The sequence below is a fragment of the Melospiza georgiana genome, chromosome 2 (genome assembly GCF_028018845.1).
Source record: "Melospiza georgiana isolate bMelGeo1 chromosome 2, bMelGeo1.pri, whole genome shotgun sequence".
NCBI classification, from domain to species: domain Eukaryota; kingdom Metazoa; phylum Chordata; class Aves; order Passeriformes; family Passerellidae; genus Melospiza; species Melospiza georgiana.
The window spans coordinates 99,914,296-99,934,933 of record NC_080431.1 but is presented as its reverse complement, the minus strand read 5'-3'; the positions used below and the strand labels follow the sequence as shown (position 1 = coordinate 99,934,933).

The window sequence follows — 20,638 nt, the reverse complement described above, 5'->3', positions numbered from 1 at the left end:
CCAAATGTCTTTGCTATATCCTGCCACAGACAGCCCATTTGTATTCCAGCACAGTAGGACACTTGTTTTGTTGAAGCACACAGCTCTAGTTAGGTACTATCAACAGAGCAGTATTTCAGCTCTCCAGCTCTGTGCTCCTTCCACCCCCTCCACCCTCGGTTATCAGGATTTTCAATTTTACTGACCAAACGTGTATGCATTACTAATTACGTGCATGAAATGCAGCAGTTATCGACTGCTGCAACAAAATACATTAGTGGCCAATTACAGGAGTTCTTGGCAGCAATGGTTATCATTCTAGTGGATTTAATCATTGCACTTAAAGTGAAGCTTGAGATTCCCTTTGAGATTACACCACTAATTGCTTCTGTTTTGCCAGTTACTGCATGAGCTGTTTGCAAAAAGGATCACTAAAGATGCTTTCTAAATATGGGAAAGCAGCAAACAGATGAAGCCTCCTGTAATGAGTGTCCCCCCCCCCCCCCAAGAAAAACCACAGTGTCAATTTATTCATGCCACAATTCTCCTCTCAGATTCATATCCCCCTGTCACCTCCTCTTTCCCTCTCATTTCTTGCTATTTGGGTAGACACCAGCAATACAGCTGCATTGCTATTCATGTGAATCATGCCACACACTATCATTTATTTATATAGATACTGAGAATATTACACTCCAAAAATAAAAAAAAAACTTCCCCCTCTCTTCGGTGTTTGCACAGAGGATGCTACTAATTATTATTATGATTATGACAGAATGTTTAAATGGTCTTAGACCTTAAAAAAAAAAAAAAAGGAAAAAAAAAAACCAATTTAGGCCAAGTACATGAGTTATTACACATACAATACCATCCTAATAGGCTTCCACCCTCCAGGAATCCCTAAAAACAAACACTTTCCCTCCCAAGGAATTTGTAATATAACATATTGTTCTTTAAAAGCCCACATCTACCTCCAGGTTGTCAGTAGTGATGAATTATCTGGTTTACAGCCTCATAAAGCAAAAGTGTCTACATATTTTAATGCTGAGGCCCACCTCAGGACTTTGGTACCTTTCATATGTAGTGATATACAACTTTCCAAACATGAAAGAAAGGCTTCAGGTGAAACAAAGAGATATAATTGTCATCAACATTTTAGGTCTGATCAAAATAAGTAGTCTTTCAAAGACAAAAAGAATGCAGAAGGATTAAAACTAGTTTTGTTAGCTGAGAACAAGCTATTTTAATCAACAAAATTGTTTAAATAAATTTTTTGGCACCTTTTCATTAAAAATTTCAGCTACTCAAGCTTTCCGTTATTCAAACACCACTCTGTGAACAAAAAAGAAACACTCAAAAATATAAAAAAAAACCCAACAATCCTCAAAAAAAATTTTCTCATGACATTAGAAAACCTCCTATGTTTGTCTCAACAGACACCAACATTTTTGGGATTTCAATAGATGCTAGGTTGATAAAACTTTAATTAGAAACTTAATTGATCTCTGTGAGAGAGATACTGTAGAGAAAGTTTTAAATCCCCAGAGACTTCTACACTATAAACAGCAGAGCATATGACATCTTTAAAAGCTGTCAGAAACCATACACTGTGATTTACAAAAAAAAAAAAAAATAGCAATCTCTGTGAAATTAACTGCTAAAAGAAGTTGAAGAAGCTTCATCCTACGGTATCAACAGGCTACAGCACCAGCACCAGGCAGCTTCACTCCAGGCTCTGAACAGGGCACAGATAATACCCACACAGATAACACCCTGGGAAAGAACAGAGGGCAGCAGAGCAAGGGTTACATCCCTGCTGCACTTATCTTGCTTCATGCCCAGATGCAGATTTGCTCAGAACCAGTTGATCTTTCAGAGCAGCAGGCACGAGAACTGCTGCACACAGGATGCTCTCAAACCAAGGCCAGTTCATTTTCATGCTTAACGGAGAAAATCTTGCCCCAAGGCACTCAATTTCAAGTCTGAATGAGAAAATCTGTAGGTGATGCAGTAACTACAGTAACTGGCAAATAATAAACTGGGTAAAACACCCAGAGATCAATCCTATATTCATGAAGGAACACACTACTCAATGCAATTGGATTATCTCCATTTCTTAGTTCACTAGTTCTTGATTTCTACCTTATTAGACCACAATTAAGGACCATTTTCAAGTACAAAGTAACACAGTAGTGACACAGTATCTTTGTCACTGTACCCACAGGTCCTCCAGTCCAGCAGAATGACTGCTTTCCTTTTGTATGGGCAAGCTCCTGTCTCAAGAACATGGGCACAAAATCTAAATTACAATTCCAACAAGACTGCAACTGTATCTGGGATTTCTAGTGCTGCCTTTCAAATGAGGAAACAGGAACAAATCAGGAGAAGAAAACATTCTCAAAATGAACAGCTGAGCTTATGTAGCACCCAAAATACAAAAGGTTGGGAAATAGCTGCCTTTCATCACTGTCAAAAGCAATAGACTAAAATATGCAGAGTAGGACTGATAACACAGGAAATAAATGAAAACATTTGCTTCATGTTAGTATAGAAGTTAAAAGAAACAAGGCAAAAACCTCTCTCAAAGGTCCCTGCTGGATTTAAAACAGAACTGTTGAGCCTACTGGGGTTTCAAAACATGCCACTGTCATTTAAGAACACTCAACTTCTCTTCTTTAATAAACCTTACACCTGTTCACTAGTCCAGAGACTTAATTCCTAAAACTATACACAGCAAGTGCAAGGCAAGGAACCAGAACTTCAATGAGAACTGCTAAAACAGGAAAGCAACCAGTTACTTATAATACAGTCTCAGGCATTATTTGTAACTCACCTAAATTACAAATAAAAGAACAATAATACTAAATGCTACCATGACGTATTTCTTAATGAATTAAAAGTCTTATGTGTGCATAGCTCACAAAGCCTGGCAGAATTTTAGGTTACATTTATAATTCTCTTTAATACTGAAAGCAATGAGAGACATTTTTGTCTACTACTCTACTGCAGGGATAAACACAATAAATACTCTAGCAAAATGAAATACACTTTTTTATGCAGTGATGTGATGGATATCAATTTGTAAGTTCATTAATTAAGTAGAAGAATACGAATAAACCACAGAACAGATTTGGAATAAGCAGCACTGGTAACAAGTTTAGGCCAGATTACACTGAGAGACTTTCAGCTGGTAGGTATTGTTTTCAAAATTTAATGTAGATACCAGTAAGGATATTCAGCTTAGTAAAGCTCTCTAAAACCAAAGATAATTCTTTTAGCATGAGAAATGCCAGTAGGAAGAAAGGCTCCAGCTCTGGCAATTGTTTCAGAAAACTCAATTAACTTGCCCATTTTTAAAAATATGTTACGAGTAGAAAGGAGTTTCATGCTATGAAAAATGTATCTGCTTATTAATATTACAGACATGTCATATATGAATATGTATGATTAAATAAATGCATTAAATAATAAGTAACACATCACCGTACCTTCTCAACATGTAAAATAATTTTTTGCAACCAGAATAATGCCTGGGTTGCCAGGAAAGAAAGCTATGTGGATAAATGGCAAAGACTCTTCCTGTCTTTCAGAAAACTGCGTAGGCTGGGTTTGGGACTGGGGGACTCCAGATAGCAAGGTATGTCTTCCACATGCCCAATCCAAGCTGATGAAGAAAAGCTGTCACTGTCCTGTTTTAGTGAAAGCAAACCCAATCAAGACAATAGTTTTTGTCTCAAAAAACACCCCTCATGAAATGAGCATTCCTCCTTTCCAAGAAACCTTCCACGAGCTCATCTTCTCAGCCTTCAGCCTCTGCTGACCTCATATTTAACCTGGCCTGACCTTCAGCGCTGCTGAGTCTCAGTTCCTTACTATGATTACAAACCAGCAAGATCAAGTTAAGCTTTAAGAAACTCAGACATAACTCTGAAGATAAATAACTGCAAAGGCAGAACACCAAAATACCAAGAAATCCTATTCATAAGCTACGTTTCATTCTGTGGAGACTTCAAGGGTAGCAATAAAAACAAAACGTACCACAAAGCACTGAAGGCTCTACAGCACAGTCCCTCCCTTGCAGGTACCCTACCACTTCTGGTCTTTGTTAATTCAAAAGCCAAATTTTTGTCTAAAGCTACAACAGCAATTAGGCACGAAGATGCTGAAAAATATTTCACAGTCTTAACATTTTGTAAAACTGATTTCCACTAAGTATTCACTTACTCAGGTGCAAGAACAGTCAAGGTCCCCAGTTTGCCCCAGATTTTCCCTTCAGGCCAGTTTTATCCTTAGGTACCTGTGCACAATAAAATAAACAAATAAAAAAATTAATTTACATTACTCCTTGTAAGCTCATCTCTTGATTACATCAACTTTTATGGCCCCAATTTAAGAATTCAGATCCCCAGTTTTTCTCACAGGATTATTTCCCATCAATATGGTTAACCTGAAGCCAACTCAAAGCTGTTTTCCCCATGTAAAAAAAATTGGTTTTATTTGACCAGTATATATATATTTAGATTTACCAGGACCCTAAATGAAAGAGTATTTTGTAAGAAATCTCATGTAAATTCAACCTAATAGATGGTGGGATTGCATGGTTTAGGTGTATTTCATCACTTGTTTTTAGGAGAATAAACACAGAGCACACAGTTAAGCCTTTGTCAGCCATATATTTAAACCACCTTAAAGCTGTTAACATGTGACAAGCAAATCCTACGTATGCAATTACTGCTTTAAAAACTGAAAAAAGGTTCGTGTACAGGTGCACTGTCACTTAGTTAAGGAGCTCAAAAAATAAAGTTATTCTTTCTCCTGGCACTAGTATGAATTAAAAAAACATTTTCAAAATGTGCCATTCAACCATATGGAATCAATTTTTGCAGACATATGGAGCACCAATTAAATAAGTGTGGCTTTGCTGACACAAAAGTCCACCTGCACGTATTCAAATTTTCCAGAATTAGACCATCTAATTTAGAGCAGCCCATTTAACAGTAAGAGAGTAGAAAAGCAATGTATTTGATATGACACAACCTCTGTAACCAGTCTCCTTAAATAGCAATTGCAGCCTTACTTTTGGCCATGGTAAGGATATAATCAGATAAGATTGAATTAAGCTCCCTTAAAACACAGCTCCAATTACATCAGATCAAAGGAAAATAATTTTTTTGTCTTCTCCATCACGCAAGTAAATATAGAATTGGGAAATTAATCAAGGTACAATTTTTCAAGTAAGACTTTACCAGAAGTCAACAGAAATGTAAAAACTCACTGTAACCATAGTTCCTAGATTTTCCTAGGTTTTTTGCACATATTTTTCCACAAGAAATGTACAGAAAGCACACCATTTAAAGAAACAGAAGTCAACAGCTATATACACACATCAACACCCCAAATAAAACCCTAATATAAGATAGGTATCATCCAATGATGTGGAAACTAACAAATTTTTAAGATAAGCTCTTCTAAAAAACTAAGAAGTTTTTTCCAAGGATTTGCAGTTAATTGGGCACCCTTGTTCAAATCTAGTTTGTCTGATGTTGTATAAGGTGATAACAAACAGGTTTTTTTCCACAGGACCCCAGCCTTACTCAGTGAATAAGTAGCTAGAAGAGAGTTGTGGAACTCAACCCAGTGGCTGCATTCCACATGGCCACAGCACAGCTCCACACACTCCCTGCTCCAGGTCACCCTGTGCTCTCCAGAGCAGCACTCTGAGGACAGAAATGCCTGTCCTGGGACAGAGCTCCCTTTGGTGCTGCCAGGTAACAACACAGCCCTGCCAAGGGCACCATGTGATCCCAGAGACAAGAAAACTGCAGAATCAGGAGCAAAGTTACAAATTTTGCTGTTCAACCAGGTTCCTAAAGCTCATTTTTTCAGAGTATTTAGCTTTCTATAATACCTTAACTAATTTCCTGGAGAAGCTGTATCCACGTAGCTTCCTAATTAAGGTGGCACACATCTCCCCTCACTTGTGAGCTGCCCCATTCACTATCTATCTTAGGGTTTCTACAGCAAATAAAAGCAGGTTTCCAGAGACCTGTCCTTCTTTGCTGCAGTCTTCATACACATCTGTTCCACTTGCAAAGACCATAAAATTCTGAGATCATAGAATTTAAAACTGTATCACAATGCAAATGTCCAGGGGAGCTCAGTTAACATATTTTAGACAATCTTAATTCTGTGCCTTCCCAGCAGCTCCTTACTCATGGCAGCTTTCAGAGCTTGGCTTTTTTAAGACAGTAGCCATTGAAATGGAGGAGCTCCATCTTGCTCAATACAGATATTCAAGCTTCCTCAAAACTTCTCATCCCAGCTTCATTGTTGCCAATCCTGAGGACATGTGCTACTGCCCCCATCCACTCTTGTCTTTAGGCTCAGTTTCTATTTGGGATCCCAGTCCTGCCTCTCTGCCTCCTCTCAGTGACCACTTGAGCATTCTCAACCCCTTCATTATACAATATACTGCTCCCACCCAGTAACCAGAGTCCAATTAGCTTCCAGCTCTCCTGTACCAGCACTCCTTTCCATCTCTCACCTTTCTGCACCCTTCACAGATCTGTTCCTGTTTCCATACCACTTTTCACCTTCCAATGTTTTTCCCACTTCTTTACTCCCCCATTCACTTCCTGTGCCTCCCTCTTGCCCGGGCAGTTTCCAAATTTCTTCTCAACAACTAACTCCATGTGTTTTCCTGGCTCCTAGGCAGTCCCTGCGATTAGCATGCCACAGCCATGGCTGCCACACTTTGTGCAGAATTCACTCCTAATGACGGGTGCTAAAGAGATCTGTACAAGGGCTAATGAGCAGGAACACTTCATTTCAGGATCCCTGAAGAACTGGGGCAGAAGAAAAGCCCAACCAGCAGTGCAGAAATCGAATTTTAGGCATTTAAATACCTCACTACAGACACCTATACATTTAGATGTCAAGGCAGCTGTATGAAGGCTTTGTGGACTGTAGCTACTTCTGTCTTGCTGTTAGATTAACACCATCCACTCTTTTACATTTAAAAACAAATTGCTTCTACAATGAACCACAATAAAGTCACTTGGAGTCTAAGTCTCGACCTAAACTCAATCTACATCCAAGTTAACAGCAAGTTACATATACTTTCTTAAAACATTTTTTTCAAAGAAAAAACAGCCCTTGATTCTGTCAAATATATTAAGTACTATGGGGGAGGGAAAAAGGGGTATTAATTAAAAACAGGGTTTTCTTGGCACTATTTACCAAGGATAAGTTCTTATTATTATTCTACAGAAGAAAGTAGACTGTAGCATACCTTCATCTATTTTTGCCAGAAAGTATGAGCTAAACAAAGACATCTTCCTATTCTGTCTCAAACTTCCCTGCCTGTGTTGTGTGGGTGGGTTCGTAGGCTGAATTCAAGATGATTCTAGAATATTACAGAATACCAGGTTGGAAGTGACTTCCTGAATTGCCTGATCCAACCTTCCATGGCAGAAGCCCAGTCTAGGTAAGATGGCCCAGCATCCTGTCCAGACAAATCTTAGAACACCCAATGCTGAGGAATCCACGGCTTCCCTGGGGATATTATTCCAACAGCTGATTGTTCCCATTATGAAAATTTTTCCTCTTGTGTTCAATCAGCATCTCACCAAGAGTAACTTTTAAACATTACCCTTCACCTTTTCCATGGGACTGCAGAATAGTTAGGTTTTTATATTTAAATAGCAAATTATCAAAAATATTTAGGTACACTACAACAACATAACCTTCCCGCAATCTTTTTTTGTCCAACATAAAAAATTAGGTATAGATATAATATCATTAATGAACATAGTGTTTACAAATAAATCACTCATTCCTCTGTTCAACCACACTGAGTTAAGTACACTTTCATGTTAAAGTGGTGTCTAATTATCTTTATTTGATCCCAAATGCAACAGGGAAATAAAAATGCTCAAAATACTTGGATCTTGATAAGCACTCAACATTGAAACATATGTGTTAGGATAACGTAAGATGGCATTTTTTCTTATTTCTTCTGAAGAGGTCTCAAACAGTCACATAAATATATTTAATTCAGAGAATTGCTTGTTCTTCCACTTCTTATATTTCCTGCTGGTGTTGAGGGCAGAAAGAGATTTAGTTATCCTGACTCCCATCCCCAGTACTGCCTGACCCAGGAAATTCACCACTGTCACCTCCCATGGAGAAAGGAGGACAGTCAATATGAATCATGCTCTGGGAACTGGGCTTCAAAACCTAACTAATGCCATGACTACAACTCACACAGAAGCCAATTATCACTTGTGATCTGAGGCATTACTCCAAAGCTGGCACTCTTGAGTATCCTATTAATCAGTATAGTCAAATGGGTTTGCTAGCTAGGATAACAGGAAATTATTAACACAGCTATTAGTAGTAGATTGATTCTGAATTAAATAAAGAACAAAAAACCCAACACATACACATCATGAAACCCCTCAAAATACAAAAAATAAAAATCACCAGTAAACTATGATCAAAAAGTCATAGAACAACTCTAAGTACTTGTCTCCTTTTATCTTAGGAAATCTTTTTACTCTGACTTTTTTTCCCTTCCTCACAAGATCCTGGCATCCCTTATACCATGGTGTTTATATTCTAGTTTCCATCACCAATGACACAAAAAATACACTTAGTTCACACCCACACAGAGGTCCTTGCCAGAAAGCTCAAGACAATAATTTACAAATGAAGGTCCAACATTTTCCCCCAAAACCCAAAAATACCAAGACCAGAATCACCCCTTTCCCCACCTCATCAAAATCAGAAGTGCCTGTGCCTCCCCAAAGCCTGCAAGAAGAAGGGAAATAATGATTCTTACCATCTAAGGGTTTCCTGACATGGAAAATTTACCATTGCAATGGCGACAGAATCACACGATGAGCTAGTTTAAATCTTCCATGAAAGGGTCTGGTGGGGAGGGTTTGGCAATAAAAAGGTTTTTTGCTTAACAATCTTCATCCAAAAGAATCCCAGCTCACCTCAGAACATCTCTTTATAGAGCAAGCAGATTTTAGCACCATCACTACAGCTGTCATAGTCTGGCTGGTGCTAGTTAGCCTGGTCACACAGGTAAGTCCTAGAACATTCCAGCAAGCAAATCATCTGGGATTGTACTTTAAACAGCCTACAGCCAATATAGTTAACATTTCTTTGATCCTTGAGCTTCACACTTCAGAGAGCTGAGGGAGAGAGGAGGTGTTGATACTTTCAGGAACCACTAATTACAGGAATTCATAGTGAAGGGCATTGCTAGAAAGTAACAGAGATGTTTAAATGTAAACAGTGCAGCTGCTGTCACACAATTGTCCACGGAAGGTTTCAGGGCATTCTTCCACCCACACTGATGATCTTTAACGTGTTGAACGGAAAGAATTTTTCCATGGTATAAGTCCCTTCAATTAAAACACAATCTCTAGCACATTTTTTGTATTTGATCTCAAAGTAAATTATAAGTCAATCCATTTTAACAGTTTAATGTAAATGTTATGGCCAGAATTTTTGAAAGATTTGCTATTACATTTAGTCAGACAAGCAGAAGTACAGTCTTCTGAACTCAGTTCATTTTTGAAAGAGAATTCATCCTGAACGGGAGCTACTGCTTTTTTATGGTACAAAATAAAAGTGACATTCAACTGGCCTCAATTATAACATTAATGATCTACTCAAAGTTATTTGTCTCCTTTTGAAATATGTGTAAAACCACATGGCAAGTTACTAGTAGAAGCAGGAACAATATCCTACTTTACTAGTTCTCTTCCTTGAGAGTACACCACTGCCTAACAAGGTATTTTACAAACACCCAGGCTTACATTATAACCATTCCCTAAGATATTTTTTTTAATTACCATAACCATATAAAGCATAGAGTCTTTTCACAGCCAACTGAATGTCTGGTGGTGGACTGAGCCTATCCACACCAGGAAGTTACATCTTACTTTTTTATCTGGCCCTCCAGTTAGACACTGAAAAGAAACTTTCTCTTTAAATCCTGTCTGGAATAAAATCCAGATATCTGTAGCCCATCCTTTATCAGCCACTTTTTCACTTGCTAATTTAAGAACAACACTTCCTCCTGTTGCACACTTACCAGGAAGCAGCTATGCCATGAATATGTTATAAATACTATGCCCCTCTCAGACTGCAGCTTTCTGAAAAAAACAAGACAACCTAATGGAAGCAGTTATTTTTCTTTGCTTCCTGCCCACATTCTGGTTACCTAATACCAAATTTAGAGCTTTTGAAAGAATTTCACATCTCATTTTGCTTCTGTGGTTCCCTCCCTGAATCTGAGGTCATTGATGACATGCTGACTTCCCTGCAAGACTACTTTCTCACAGAAGGGCCAAAAATGCAAAGGCAGAGTGATAACCAAACTGCAAGACATCACTGAGAACAGTTCTTCTGGGCTACAGGAGGTGACAAATGACTGAGAAACTTCTCTGCACCACACAGTACAGTCTGAGTGGCAGAAAGAATGCTACAGCTGCACTGGACCACCAACCCAGCATTGCCCTGTGCCTCAGCACAGCTCAGAGACACGGGATGACCCTTTTGGGATGAACATGCAACTGCAGGCAAGCACACAATGAATGCTCAGTTCTGCAGTTCCCATTGTGTATCTAAACCCCACAAACTGCTCCTCAATACCCTACAAAAGGCAAAACAGCCATAGGAAAGGCTACAATTGTACTAGAGCTTTACAACTTGCTATTTTCTCTGTCTTTGCAATAGGTGCTTGTTTTTAGTAATTGCTAAGTAGCAACTCCTCCTAAATGATCCCGGTAAGTGAACTGTGTTTAATATAACAAAAAAAGAACAAAATATCCATTGCATGTTCCCTTTCCTGAGGGGATCCATTCACTCCTGACCCCAGATCTAGTAATTGGTTCCATGATGAATGTTAGAAGGTGGGGACTAGAAGAGGACAAGTAAAATACGTTGCTATTAAAAGGTTTGGAAAAAGAACAGAAAAAGCATACTTCTCTTATCCACTGGCAACCACTGGAAAAACTGAAGCATGTTGTTAATGCCAAATAAATATAATCAAAACAAGCAGTTTCAGTCTCCCTTCAGACCCCTTGGAGACCTCAATACTTCAAATCCAAAGACTCATCTCATAGCTTAACTTTCTACTGTCATTCCAGAACAAATCTCCCGTGCAGCTTATGAAACTGTCCTTGCACCTGCTCCAATCCCAGTCCATCTTTCTGCTCACTGCAAAGGACCATTGGACACAACATTACAAACGAGGTCTCAAGAAGGCTTTAGGAAATGCTGTTAGCATTTCTCTCCCTCTACAAAAGTATCATGTCTAATGCATTGCAGAAGCACATTAGACTCACAGCAGCACCATACCGGTGGCTTTGAGCCATGTTAGTGGCATTATCACAGCACTGTACCTAATTCAGACTGCTACAACCATTAAATCATCTACACAACCTCCTATGATCTTAACAGATGTTCTTCTCAGTTTAGATATTTGCATATTGAGATAAAGATAAGTGTGACCTGTCTCAGACAAGGCACGGAGGGCTTGCAGAGCTGAATTAGCAACTGAGACTTTCAGATTCTTAACCCTAAATATACACCTCTGAACTGCAGCAGCAAGCAGAGGAACTACACAGTGCACAGTAACAAGCACTCTTGATACTGCACTCAAAAATAATTTCTAAATGGATGATTCTACATGGCCACTTGTCTACCACACCAGCCTGCCGAGAAGCCACACAGAAGACACCCAGAAAGCCAAACCTCCACCTGCTTTGTCTCTATGTCCTCAGCCAGCACTGAAAGTGCCTTTTTGTGGCAATTTAATTCAGACAAGTCACGAGGTGCTAGGCCACCTCCTCTCACACATACTTGCTCTCAGCTGCCAGAGCCAAAGCTGTCCAGTGATAACCACAGAAGCTCTCATCAACACTAATATATTCTCCTGAAAAATCTATACAGGATTATGAGTTTATAATTTGAATGTTCTTTTTGTTCAAAAGTTTAGATCATACTGGAAGTGTCAGTCTCCTGGTTTCACAAGAAAAAGGCATAGAAAACCTAAAAATGCACAGTCCAAGAATCATGATGGACAAAGGGACTAACTGGTTGGTACCAAACAGCTTTGTGGTGTCTACACAAGTCAGTAGGTTTTAGCCACTCACATCATAGGGTTAGTTTCACTATTACAATCAAATACTCCCAAAAATCCTATCTTTGTGGAAAGTTTGCCCAAAACATGAACATTACTAGAACTAGACAAAACAAGAACAACTTTCCCTTAATGCTCAGGATCTCTTATTTGCCAAGAAATGCCATGAATGTTTTGCAGTCACATTCCAAAAAGTATTTTTTTCTACCAAGCAACTAGCAGAGCCAGAACTGTCCTGTGAGCTAAGGACATGGGAGCTTTTTTCTATAAATAAAGCAAGCATTCTAGTCAAGCAGAACACTACCTTCTCAGAAAATAAATATCTTAGCTACACTCAAACTTGGTTTCTCTTTTTCACTCATTATCACATATATACCTTAACCATTTCCTGTTTAGATCCAGCTTCACAGGGTAACCCACTGCTGGTACTGGAAACAGCTCAGAAACAGCTAAGGCACACAGGATCACTTCTGCTAATAGCCCATGGTGTAGAATTCAATGTTTATAAAATTAAATACTGCAGCTGTACACTACCTCAGAGAAATTGTAGACAACTCTCTACATTGCTTCCACAGATGAAATATGTACCTTCTAGATATTTATGTTTTCAGAGCACTTTCATGCATTGCTGAAGGAGGGTATGGACCAGAAGCCACTGAATTGGCATGACCCAGCACATTCCTGCTGGCCAGCTGAGCTGAGTCAGCTACAGGAAGAGGTAGATTCTCTTCACAGCTACCTCACTGCCCAGCAGCAATGAGGGGGAAACCTGTCCATGCTGGCTTGGGTTTCATTTTACAGCAGAAATTATGAAAATCCCTCCTACACCCAGTTCTCCCAAGGCTGATCACGACCCTCTCATACAAAACTGCAGCATCACTCAGCATTCTATTAAACTGCATTAGTGTAATTTGTCCCAGCTTGCAAAATGGTTTTCTGTCCTCTGTGCTCATTAGCAGGATCTGAGTGTATCAGTTTAGCCCTTTGGTCTCTGATAATGGAAAAGGTTATGCTTCCCTGCAATTGCAGATAAATATCAGGCACAATTCTGGTGAGGTTCCTGGTCTATGACACCTGGAATATAATATACACATACTTTTGACTGGAGTGCATGCTGAACTCATACTGACAAAAAGTAAGGGATCTGCAAACCAGGACAACTATTTCCTGGTGTTTGCAATTGGGATCTATATACATTATATCTATATGTCAAAATTTCAGTATCCATACAGATACTACTAATACTAACTATCCATACTAACAGACACCAAGATAGATACATCCTACTATCCATACTAACAGATACTACTTTTAACTTCTAATATGGAATAGCCATGCAGAAAACTAGCAGCAGATCCAGAAGAATTCAAAATTTACTTCTATCTGAACACAAATGTATGTACCTCTTATAAAGTCCCAGCAGTAAAATCCAGTCACATTCCTAATTGGAAAATACATTTGTCAAGATACATTTGCAAATAAGGCATACAGGTTGCATGTATAAAACAGATGCTGAGATCTTTGTACAAAAAAGAAGCAGCACAGTTTGCAAGCAAAAATGAGCAGGCAGTGTTTCAAACTGACAATGTGATATGGTGTTATCAGGAAGGACAAGAATCACAGTGATTTACAGTAAATTACCCTTACTGGCCAGGGATAATACACAGGTATGAGACTAAATTAAGGAAGTTTGCACTGCTGCCTTATGGTGCTTGATCTTTCAATTAATGTCTCAAGAATATTGAATTATCTATATCTGAGCAGTGTTTTTGATGTTAGCATGAAAGAAAGAGGTTTTTCAAACCACAACACACTTGGACAAATTCTCATCAATACTTCCATTTCTAGTCACTAGGTCCCACTCACTCCTTCTGACTAACCTTGCAACTTTACTTTTTAATCTTTATATCCAAATTGACCAAAAAAAAAAGCGTAAACCCAACACAGAGCCTATGCCTATATTAGCAACCCTAATGCCCTTCAAATCCAGGGAATCTAAAGCTCCTAAACATATGTTTATCTACAGCACACTCCTTTCTAACACTGAAGAGTATCTTGTGATTAATGTAGTTTTAAATTTAGTGTGCATATACATGTATCATGTGAAAGTATAGATCCAACACAAGATAATGTCTCAGCATATGCAGATGTCAGGTGGGATAATAACCTGCAAACCAGAAACAATATGGCCATAAAAAGGAAGAAAGAAACTACAAGAGGAGCACTCAAAACTTCTATGAGTGGTGTTTTACCAGGTTTGCTAAGGGCATGACTTCAGTAATGATTTTGGCTTTAGTTTCCTAACTTTGATAAATTTACAGTAAACTTTAATTTATTCAGAAGATCAAAAGCAAAACACACAAGACCAAAATTACTTCCTTCAGTTTACTCTCTTGAATTTTGCATCAAAGCAGCAGCACAGCAATTAAAATTTCCTAATACTACTCATTCCACAAAGACCCACTGAAGTTCTCCACAGAAAGTAACCAGCTGGCCACGCAGACACGGTGCAGTGGACTATCAACTACATCTCCCATCATTTTTAGGACTTTTATGACATCCTAGTGGGATTATTCAGTGTTATCAAGTAAATTCATCACAGAATGGGTATGGTTGGAAGGGACCACTGGTAGGGACATCTCATCCAACACGATTGTGTCCAGATGGTTCTTGAATGTCTCCCATGAGGGAAACCCCACAACCTCTCTGGGCAACCTGTTCCAGTGTGTGGTCACTCACACAGTAAGTAAGTTCTTCCTCACATTCAGGTGGAACTTCCTGTGCTTCAGTTTCTGCCCATTGCCTCTTGTCCAACTGCCTGGCACCACCAAGCAGAGCCTGGCTCTGTCCTTGACACCTCCCTGCAGATACTGACAGACATTGTTTGGGACCCCTGTCAATTGTCTCTCCTCAAGGCTGAACCTCTCCTTGCTCTCCTCTCTCAGCCTTTCCTCATAAGAGGCTCCTGTCCCTTAATTATCTTTGTTGCCCTCCATTAAGCCAGTTCGAGGAGCTCCATATCCCTCCTGTGCTGAGGATCCCGGAGCTGAATACAGCACTCAGATGTGGCCTCACCAGGGCTGAGCAGAGGGCAGGATCCCCTCCCTGCTGGCAATGCTCTCCCTAATGCCCCCCAGGATCCCACTGGCCTCCCTGGCCCCAGGACCCACTGCTGGCTCATGGACAGATGGTTGTCCACCAGCACCCCCAGCTCCTGCTCCACAGAGCTGCTTTCCAGCAGGTCACTCCAGTCTGTGCTGGCACAGAGGGTTGTTCCTCCCCAGGTGCAGGACCCTGCCTTTGCTGAACTTCACACAGTTCTTCCCTGCCCATCTCTGCACCCTGTTGAGGTCCTTCTGAAGGGCTGCACAGCACTTTGGGGTATCAGCCACTCCTCACAGCTCTGTGTCCCCAGTGAACCTGCTGAGGAGGCATCTGCCCCTCATCCAAGCCATTGATGAACAAGTTAAACAACGCTGAACCTTGTGGGACGCTGCTGTTTACAGCGAGGCACCAGGGGTTCCAGGCTGTCACTGGTGACACTTGGCAAGGCTGCCCACAGCCAGAGTCTGAACCAAACCCTGCTGAACCTCGACACCAAGCAGACTCAGAGTCTAGGAACACAAAACAGCTGAGTACAAGAAAATACACTCAAAGTACAGGGGATTCTCCACAGAACAGAGCACCCCATATTTAGCACATGAAGTTGGTTGTTGAGATACAAAGTTACAGCTTGTAGAAATGTAGAAATATTTGCCTTACATAGAAACTGAGTAACTCCTAATACAAATTGGCTGGACCTAAATACCTGATACTATTGCTGAGCCAAATGGTGTCGAGTCCTTAAAAGCAAAAAGTATCAGTATGGAAGAAAAAACATTATTGTGATACAATTTTATATTACTTCTGCAGGACCTACTGATGAAGAAATTATTTTTTAAAAAAGGTAATATTAATCTATTTATATTTTATTTAAGAGACTCTAATGGTGTATATCAGAATAAACTGCCTCGTCAAAGCCTATGAAAATTGCTCTAGATACAAGAAGAGGAGTATTCTGCATAGCAAGACCTCTGAGAAAGGCTTTTAAAAGAAACACTTTGGAGAATTCGTATTTTCTCTGATAAGACACTTGGGAGTGCTTTCATTGAAGTCATTCTTTATATAAAGGTAAAAAATATTTTAAAGCTGACAATTGTCAGATACCTTCCCACTTCTAAGTGCCAATGATTCCACTCAAGGATTTCTTACTATATGGAGTGAACCACTGCTCACCTCAGCAATCTCCATGTCAGTAAAAATCCTCATCTGAGAGAATTTCTTGCATGCTTTGCTGTTTGCAGGATTAGATTTTTGATTTGTATCCACCTGACATATGAGTCAAATATCTCTTTTAAAAAAGAAAAAAAAGGCCAGAAAAGATTGTGTTATCTACTTAGAGCAACAGGAAAATGATGCAAGATACTGATATTTACTTAAAAACCTCTACACCTTCCTGATGATCAAGCATGCTAAATAAAGTTTACATCCCAATTATACTAAATATCAATATAACAATAAAACAACCCATGCTTGCTATCTGAAAGAGCTATGACTCCATGCAATGACAGTAAAACATTTCTTACAGGTAATATGTTCACTGAAAATGTTGGTAAATAAGTGGAGATACCCCCAGGGAGCATTAAAAAGGGAGAGCCTTCCAATTTCCCTGAAACATGACCTGTACCAATGACCAGCAGCAGACACTGCTCTGAGTCAATTCCAGCCAATCCAATATTAGGTCAAGGTTAGTCCACTGCAGTACCAAAAGGGACTAAGAAAATGAATCAATGTATTGTTTTGGGATACATCCTCTTGAGACGGGGAAAGGCAAATATGAGAGAGCAGAAAGGCTCCACTCTGAATTACTGCAGGATACCCACGCATTTCAATGTACCCAGAACACTGGAATTTTTCAAGGGAAAATTCCTTTAAAAATACTTATTGAATCACCAATAACATGATGGGTTTTTTTTCCATTTAAATTACTTATTTCAAAAATTTTTAATATTTTAGAGCACTATTTTTAATACTTTTTTTCTAGCTTTGAATGCTCATTTTTTAAATTCCCTCCTCGAAAGACAAAGGAAGAAAGGAAAGTGCTTAGAAAAAGGGTAGGACAGAAATTGAAAATCAGGGGTCTAAGTAGTCTATCCTGTTAAGTTCAAGCAAATTAAGTTTTTTTTTTTCTATCTTCAGCCATTTTATTCTTTGCAACAAGTCTTTTTGCATGTTGTCAAAACAGCCCTTATCAAAATACTTGCAATTTAACAGTCACATTGACCCTATGCAGTTTGAAGGAAAGAAGAGGTGAGTTGACTTCTGTGCAACACAAAAGTCCAGACTGTAACTATGCCTGCAAAAGTCAAACAGAAGACAGAGAATTATAGCCAGTTTTGAAATAACAAAGTGATCTTCATCTTAAAGAAGGTGCTTGCATCGTGGTTAAGATCTTACTGGGCAAAGAGAAATGGAGAATTTCCCATGATTTCTTATGCTATGCTTTCCACACATTTTTGTCAGTATTGTATAAAGTCTTTGTTAAATCCCTCCCCAGGGCTGCTGCATAACTCCAGTGACTTCAGGTCTCACTGTGGCCACCAGTAGAGATGAACTCTCTTGCAATGAGTCACAGTTTATCCTCTGACCTACTCTGACAGCAGGTGGCTGAGCCCTGCAAAACACTGAATGAACTGCCATTCATTTCCTAGCAGCTCTTCAGAACAGAAGTACAGCCCAGGAAAATATCCAGACAGAAAATGCAGATTCAGTCACAATGGTCATGAACTAAGAACCAAAATTTTTCCGAGAAAGGCAACCTCACAGAAAAAGAAGAACTACTGATAACATTATACATGAAATGAGCACTGCTTTACATATTTCAGTGACATTGCTGATCAAGACAAGGTATGTGTTTAAACAGAACCAGTTTAATCCCAAATGGAAAGGGAAACGAGATACTTGTAAACATCATTAACACTATAGGCTGTAACATAATTACAGACTTCATAAAAGCCATAGTGATTCTGACCAAAAGAGCTTTTGTTTTCAGATCAGGCCAAGTTAAGAGCATATCTTTGTCTCACGACAACATAAATATTGCATGTGCATTCCTGTATTTAGCCATCTTATGCAACAGAGGTTAAAAGAAGCAGGTAAATATTGTCTGTAAATTATTTTCTTGCCCTTGGCATAAAAATAAACTAAAAGAAGCCATAGTGGACAAGGGCAGGAAATGAGTTTTCCTCTTTCCATCACTTAATCCTTTTCTTTCTTTTCCTAGTACAAATCTTGACAAAGCCAGTATAATAGTGCCCCATCACTCTGAGTGCAGGCCCTCGATTATTTTGGTAATGAAGTATATGCCAAGGGTTCAGGGATCTTGGAAACTGAAACACACACATGAGGTTTATCAACCTATCTTCTCTAATTAGCAACTACCAATGGACCAACAGCACACAATCTGAGAAGAGTGAGAGCCTACAGAATATACCCACGATTCCCTGAAGTGAATGAGGGATACAGAAATGGCCAGTCCTTCAGGGCTGAAATGAAATATGACCTCATAATGAGTTCAAATAACATATAATGGACAGATTTTTCAGGCAAATAGGCAGCTAGAAACTATTCTACCTGCAAGATGACCCTGGCTAAAGCCCAGGAACACTCACCCTTAACAAGCTGACAAGGCAGCCTTCTCCTACTCTGGCATTCTCCAGGAGCAGAGACGGGAGGTTGTGGAAACCAGAGCAGAGAGCCCCCACGGCACCAATCTTTCACTGTATGGCCTTGCCTAAGAAACACATCCTATGTGTATAAACTAAAGCAAACCTTAGGCCACCATGACTTACAATTACTACAGACACTGCACAGGAGGTGTTTGCTGCCTGGAGTCCTGACCATCCACATGGTGCATCTGCTGCTCCAGCCAGGTACACCTCAGAGGCAGGACAATGCCTTGCATCAGTCACACTCATCTTAAAATACCTGAAAGAATAATGCTTATCATGAACTACAACTAATTTGAAAAATTTGAAAAATAATTCAAATGGCCAAAGTTTACATTACAAAATAAAGGTAATAAAACCACATTTCTTTTTAGAAAGCCAACAAGTGAAGAAGTAGCATGTCTGCCAGTTTTAATTTTCCGTTTCACTACGTGACACTGGGAAGTCCTGATGTGGTTATAAAAACGCTGCTGTCAGATCTGGGTTTGGTAACTGATGGAAGCTTGCTTCTGTACAGACAGCAACCTATATTAGATCCCCCAGTGGATGAAAAACAATTGTTTGTTTGCTTGCTTCTTTGTACTTCGCCAATTTTCCATTTGCTAGTGCTGGCCCAGCAGGGGAATGTTTTATTCTGGGGTGACATTCTGGTTCCAGCCTCACAAGTAGCTCCCCTTTGGACCAGTAACCCAGAGGAGGGTCTGCAGCAGCTCAGCAGCAAGTGCTGTGCCCAGGAGTGCCAGAAACCAGGACCTCCCTACAGCTCCACAAGGAGAGGGTACATTAAGTATTCCCCCATTTCTGTAAGCATGCAGCAGAATGTGACTGTCCATGTGTCATAATGCTGGGGGCCAGCTGCTCTCACAAAAGCTCCAGCACTTTCACCAGGGTGTCCTCTCTGTGGAATTTAAGCTGAAAGAGCTGGTGCCTGTGAAGTTCCCATCTAATACAGGTCAGGAGGTTTATAAACTCAGCTTCTACCTCTTGGACTGGAAGTACTCCTGGGCCCACTGCATCACTACAGGAGCTTCCTTTATAGGAAATGCTTAAGTGCTCTATTTACTCATAGTTTCACTCCTGTTTTCTCCCCAAATACACATCTTTATTTTTGGTCTAGCTTCCTAATTGGAGGACTCTTTAATCCATCACTTTGGTTTCCTGTTCCTTGCCCACAGGTGCAATTATTCCTGATCATTGCTTTCAGCTTTCATCAAAAGCACGTATTTTAAGTAAGCATCACTGAAATTTGATTTGCTAAAGAAACAGTCCTTTTCAGTCACTGAAAGTCCTGTCAGAGGCAATCACATAATACATTTTCCTTCCAAAAGTGATCAGTTGCATCATTACCGATGATAAGAAGCCAAAATCTGCAATAGGGTGGGGAGGAGGGGGAATTTTTTTAGAACAGAAAACTCAACACACTTGTTTTTAAGGTTTTCATCTAGAGATGACTGAAAATGTATTGTGCCCTAGGGCATCTGATACTAGGTCAATTATCTCTCTGCACTGTCTCCATTTCAGTGTCTCATTGTCATCAGTAACAAGATTTCCATCAGAGAAAAATACCAAAAAATGTCAAGAAACATCTCAAAGCAGACTGTCAAAGAATTCTTAATGAATGAAAGCTGCTCACATGAGTAAAGCTGTAAGGTATTCAGATGCCAGAAGAGGAGGAGAAAACACACACACACCCCCATACTGTGAACACTTCCAGTTAGAAACACCAATT

The 20,638-nt window shown here is 39.6% G+C and overlaps 1 protein-coding gene across 3 annotated transcripts in view; it reads right to left on the bottom strand.

Moving 5' to 3' along the window:
- TBL1X (transducin beta like 1 X-linked) overlaps positions 1–20,638 on the bottom strand; it is a 239,746-nt gene that overhangs the window by 134,257 nt on the left and 84,851 nt on the right. For 2 of the 3 annotated variants that reach the window (XM_058045172.1, XM_058045171.1), the window contains exon 2: positions 4,204–4,276. The exons of the other annotated variant lie outside the window; for it this stretch is intronic. The gene's annotated coding sequence lies outside the window, so the exon portion shown is untranslated. The remainder of the gene's footprint in view (positions 1–4,203; positions 4,277–20,638) is intronic. 3 annotated transcript variants of the gene reach the window in all.